Source organism: Danio aesculapii, chromosome 17, assembly GCF_903798145.1.
Source record: "Danio aesculapii chromosome 17, fDanAes4.1, whole genome shotgun sequence".
NCBI classification, from domain to species: Eukaryota; Metazoa; Chordata; class Actinopteri; order Cypriniformes; family Danionidae; genus Danio; species Danio aesculapii.
Genome location: NC_079451.1, coordinates 36714939 through 36721563, shown reverse-complemented (window position 1 = coordinate 36721563; position 6625 = coordinate 36714939).

Below are 6625 nucleotides of genomic sequence, written 5' to 3'. Positions count from 1 at the left end.
CATACACTCTCAATCACACACATTCATACGGACAATTTAGCTTATCCAATTCACCTATAGCGCATGTTTTTGGACTGTGGGAGAAACCACAGCACCTGGAAGAAACCCACGCAAATATGGGGCGAACATGACCCAGCTAAATGACCCAGCTGAGGCTTGAACCAGCGACCTTCTTGCTGTGAGGCGACAGCAGCGCTACCGCGACGGCCGAATATTGATGGTGGCTCTAACTGTCCTAAATAAATAATAAAAAATCAATGCATGATCATATTTTATTTTGGTAAAATAAGAATAATCTAGAGGCCTTTGCCTTTCATATAAGCCACTTCTGATACCAAATGATCAACTGGAAGTCAAGCTATTATTTGTTACTCCTAAAACTTGGATAGGGGACAAGACGTATTTGGGATCATAATGAAATCTCTGAGAACAGAGAAACTGTTGGAATATTTATTCAATTCTATGCGTGGTCATTAAAAAAGGTCAGGAGAGGGTTTTCTTCAATGTCAAAAATCGTAGTAGTTTATTGGATACAAAAGAATAATTTGATTCACAGAATTCTGTTATCCTCAATGCAGTGCAAGAGTTACATTCAGGAAGTGCACAACAATTTTCATTTCTGGACTCCAGCTTTTATACGCAGCTGATATTAACAGGTGGAGCTTAGTGGAATTCATCACTTGTCAATCATTCTCCAGTCTTCCGTTGGCCGCACCCATACATACGTCCTCTTTTTTTCTATGCATTCTCTGCACAACGTTAAAAGCATAAGACTTCTCAATTGCAAATATTGTGTGTTCATTTTAAACCTATCTCTGCTATCAGGAAGTTTAGCTGCAGAGATTAAGTTAATTTTAGACAGTCAGGCCTTCTATCAGCTTCATCTACTGTTGTAAAAATGCTTCATTAGTATGTAGAGCATATCACACTCAGCAGAAGAAGTTCAGTTAATATATCACCTTAAAGCAATACAAATACAATTGTTTAATGAAAAGAAAAAGAGACAAAAAAATATTCATTTTTTCCGACAAAACAGGTTTTCTATCATATTTCTGTATATTCCGGAGATATCAAGACTATTTCAATTTTTTTTTACTTTTAGAAGAAAATCTGTTTGTATCATGTTTTAGGGACTAAATATAATAAATAATAACAGAATTCATTGACAGAAGTTGAAATAATTTCTAATAATCCCCAGTTTAAAAATCTAATCTGGTATATTGACATTTTTTTCTTTTGTCTAACAAAGGAATAATATGCAGTAATTTTTAATTTTTAGCAGTCAAATTGGGACATATGACAAGTATGAAAGCATCCCTAAACAACAGCCCCAGCATATGACAGCATCCCTAAACAACTTGAGAAAAATCAATCCTTGTTTAAGACATCTCCAATAATGAGTATATGAGTGCCAGCGGTCACACCAGGCAGGTGAGAAATTCACAGCACTCTGAACATGCCCGAGGCTGAGTGTGTGTTTTACACCAAACAGCCTGTAGATAAATGAGCCTGACGGATGACCAAAGCTCCTTTGCATCGTCTCGCGATGAATGGCAGTTTTAAAATAAAACTATTTCATGGTGATAACACAAAATCCAAACTACAACGTAGGGGGACTGGAAAGTGTTGAGATTGCTTTTCGAGCAGTGGGCCGCTCGCGAATTGAAACCCAGTCTTGTCTGGCGAGTCCAAAACAGCCAAATCAGAACAGGCCAGCGTTTCTGTCCACAGGTGAAGGGACCAGAAAATTGGCCCTCCCAGCTGTGGCGTCCGCAGTTGCTCAAGCCAGATCTTATAAAGTGAGTTTAAACAGTCGCATGTTTGTCCTAGGGGCGAGTATATAGAGAAGCTCTGATTATGGTGATGGCAAAAGCAGCCTCTCGCTGAGATGACCATCTCGTGATGCTTAGAAGGGCTTCTGGCCCAAATGATGTATCATTGTAGCTCTCAGCTGGATGGCGTGGAGGAGCAGATCTGATAAGTGTGTTACAGGATGAGTTGTGTTCGCTGATCTGCCTGCAGAGTGTCACCATGCTGAGGAAACGGGGCCAGAGAAGGCGCTCATGCTGAGAGAGCAGAAAGCATTGTGGGAGATATATATACCAGGGATCAGCTGTAGGGTGAGTGAATTGTTGCTTTGCATCTGCACTGGTTGCTGATTATTGTGTTATGGTCTCTAGGCATGATGCGGGAAAGATGAAATGTGGAGATTAGAGAAACCCAAGTCTCACGCAATGCAGCAGGAAAACAAACCGAAACCTTCAAAAGAATCTCCCAGCAGAATATCCATCCTGATTTAAGGGTTTCCTTCAGTGATCAGATAACTGTTGTCATCACTAGGTGCTCTCCCCGAATTATGGACTAAACAAGAATGACTTTTCTAGTTGGGGGAAAAAAAGCATTTCTACTATTAAAAAAAAAGTTCAGAGGAACATACATAATAAAACCTGGTGATATGAACAAAATTTTGAACTGAACATCAAAATTCTGAACACATCCTTGTTAATGCTTGACCAATGCATTCACAAACACAAAACTCTTACTGAACTTAGTAATAACATCCTTTACATTAAACATGTGGCCCTCAACAATAGAGTAAAAATGAACAAAAAATGCATTTAGTGCTTTTCTTTTCAAAAGATTTAAGTAAAAATGAATGAATTAATTTACTTTTATGTTATTGTCGAGCCATGAGCCACCCAGCTTTTACCACCCACTGGTAAAAGCTGCTGCTCTCTCTTGGCTGTTGGGATTGGAAAGCACTGGCCAATGTTGGCATATACATGACCAACCAATGGTGGCTTAAAGGGGTGGTCCACTACGATATCATATTTTAAACCTTAGTTTATGTGTAATGTAGCTGTGTGAACATAAACAACATCTCTGAATGTAATACGCCGAAAGTTCAATGCAAAGGAGACATTAGCTTATACAGAGTTAGCATAGCAAAGCCTACAGCGAACGAATTTGGGGACTACAAAAAAATACATCCAGGTTAATGAGATCATAAACCCTTCAGGTTACGGGCATTCACCACGCGCATACACCCCACGCAACGAAGGGGTGTGGCCAGAGGCGCTGTATGGTTGTAGCAGAGAAAGCTAAAATGTCATCTAAATGCTACAAATCCACAGAGCTTCTTTTGTTTCTGTATTTGGGCTTTCAAAGGACATGACACAAAGAGAGAAGTGCTTATAAAAAAAGTAGTTTGAACATCATTTTTTTTCAGTGCAGCTCTGTTGCAGTTTTGTTTTGTAATGGAAAAAACGTAGTCATACAGTTGCATACAAAATAAAAGACACAACTAAATATTGCATTTTCGGTAATAAAATTAATAATTAGAAATAGTTTTTGTTAAATGGCAACTTGTTAAGTACCAGCACTGGCCCAGATGACCTGGCCCATGATGACCATATTGTCCATTTAATTCATTTAAAGCTTGTTGCTTTTCATGCTAGATTAATGATCATTTTATAGATTGCATTATATAATGCAATATGTCTCACAACAACAAAAGAAAAAGCTTATTTTATCTTTCGTGCTTCAAAAAACGTAATATATTTCATTCCACAGCTAACAGACTGTTGTTACTGTATGCAGTGTGCTTTGTTAGATTTGTCAATTTCGAAATGATATCTCAAACTTGTGTCTGAGGACTCAATCAGCCTTTTTGTTGATTCAATACTGGCAATGTCAAAACCGAGCAATTTCAGAAGCTTTCCCAAAGGTCCTCGTACAGCTGTGTTTGCTTCTTGGCATCATCAGCTTGATTGTCAAGTAAACATTCCCAAGTTGTGTCAACCAAAATCACAGTCATTGATAAGAAAGCGTCACGACAATGAATGCAATCAATCACGGGCGTAAGAGATCCCCAGGTTCATTAGAAACACGAGAGAAACTGAAGATGTATCATATGCAATCAGTTTGATGAATATAGCTGCACTGCTAGAATCCCATGGGATGACGATAACAGATTACTTTTTATATTTCTACTTTTGAGAAAAGATAAAGATGCACTATAAATTTCAAAGTAAATAAAGCAAAGTTTTCAACAGAATGAGGGTGCATAAGCACACAATAAGAAATCTAAATCGGCTATGCACAGAATAATGAACACCATTAGCTAATTAGGTATTTGAAGAGCCTGAGTCTATTTCAGCGAGTGGGATTTAAATGACGTAGTTTCTTAATAAACGCTCTCCAAACAAAGAACATTAATGTTTACCAGATTTATATACGCCTTTGCTGTAATTTATTTCTTTTGTTTAGGTGTCTCTCTGTTAATTCATAGAACTAAAAATGACATACTTCAGGAATAACAAATGCAGATGAATCACCTTCCACTTTTGGCATTAGTCTTCTAAGATTTTGCCACAAAAATTTATAAAATAATCCTTAAATACTTTTAAAAAACGTGATCAACGTTAAATTACCCATTAGAGAATTTTTTATTCTTACTTGGATGATCTGCAAAACTTGTGTAGCTTGAATGCTTGAATAAACTTTTAAGATGCTTTTAGAAATGAGTAAATAGCTGAAACATTTTGGAAATGCAGAAATTTCTTTATACTACAACAGTTCTCTTTATATTTTGCATGATTGTTGTGTATTTGTTTTATCTCATAATTTGATTGGTGTTTTTTGATAATTTGACGTAAAGTGACCAATTACAAACACTCAGATTAGTTTAGGTTCAAGTTTAGCTTTATTGTCAACGGTGCTACACTGTAAAACCCAAAAAGTTATGATAACTCAAACCATTTGAGGAAACTGATTGCAACAAACCATTTAATTAAAAAATAAATAGTTTAGGCAACTCAAATTGTTTGAGGAAACTGATTGCTACAAACCATTTGAGTTAAAAAACTAACCTATATGAGTACTGTGAACTTATTTCATTTAAGTTGAAGTAATGAGGTATTTAATTAACTCATTACCTTCAACACTGAGTTCAAAACTCTTTTCAAATGAGTAGAATTAACTTTTAGTCAATTATGAGTTAACTACACTCATTTCATTTAATAAAGCTGACTGTTGGGTTTTACAGTGTGCATAATTAACCATAAATACAGACACAACACTGGACATGAGCTATTTAAAAAAAAAACCTATGCATAACTAACATATACTATAAGATACTTATCTATACACATAAGACAGGCTCTATAAGTACTTTTACGTGAGACTGAACAATGTAGTGCAATGATTTTAGGGTTTTCAGTTTAGGGGGGCTCAGCTCCATATGAGCAAAAAAAAAAACAAATATATATATATATATATATATATATATATATATATATATATATATATATATATATATATATATATATATATATATATATATATATATATATATATATATATATATATAACCCTAATGTATTTATAAGTAATAATTTAATAGTAATACACTTTAAAATATTTGACTAATATGGTAGGGTTGTATGCTAAACTAGCAGTATTCCACTATATTGTGTAAACGTGAATAGTCATTTGAGTTCTGAATGAGCCAAATAGGCTCAACAAACCTGTTTACTGTAGTAAAAACCATTTTGTATTTTAAAGTACAATTTTTGTTTCCATGTATTTATAAAACAAAGCCGCAACTTTTTCTAATCAAATGGCATACATATAAAAAATGTTTTTTTAACGTATGGCTAATTTACATATTTCACAAACTGAATCATAATATTAAAATAGGAAATATTTTTAACACAAAACAACACTTGATGTTTGTATCTCTGTCAGTGACTCTGACAGTTAAAATGAGTACATTCACTACGTGGTTCTGTCACTGTTTAATATTTTCTGTGCATGACTGTGATATAGATAATGCCACATGCACTGTAATGTGTTTTATAATGGTAGTTCATTTTCAAATAAAAATAGTAAAATGTTCGTTAAGATATACATTTTCGCTGGAGGAAACAGCTGTAATTATGAGGTGTGCACTGAGGAAACGGTAGATTCGGTAGACAAGTTATACAAGAGTATCCGTAGCAAAGAACTGCAAATAAGCATATTTTATAACAATTTATCAATACATAAAGCCGAATTTTGCCGCTGTCTTCATATCAAATTTAAAGGGTACAGAGACGATAATTTGGTCAACAGTTTATGAACAAAAATCGGAAAAGTTTTAGGGGGGCTGAGTAGAAATATAGGGGGGCTACAGCCCCCCTTAAATAAGCCTAGCGACGCCCATGGTGCAGCATATTGTGCAAGAGAGATATTAAAGGTTAAATAACATAAGGTATTTAGAGTTGAATATTGTACAAAAGAGTTTTTTTAAGGTTTAAGCAAGAAGTGCAACAGGATTGTGGTACATTTATAGTAAACATTGTTATAATAATTATAGTAATGGAATAGTTTTTCCTCAGGAAGTGTACTTTACTATGTAGATAAAAGATATGTACGTTTACTTTTACTTGAGTACATTTTATTTCTGTATCAGTACTTTTACTTTGCTATTTTTCCTTCATCCTGCATCACTATTTTATAGGTTTATTTTATTCTTCTTTATTTGATTAATCAGTTGCATGATTCCCATCCAATCAAATCGCACATAGAAAAATTACATTGGACAGACTGACCTCAAGACCCAGACGCTTTATAAATGCAGTAA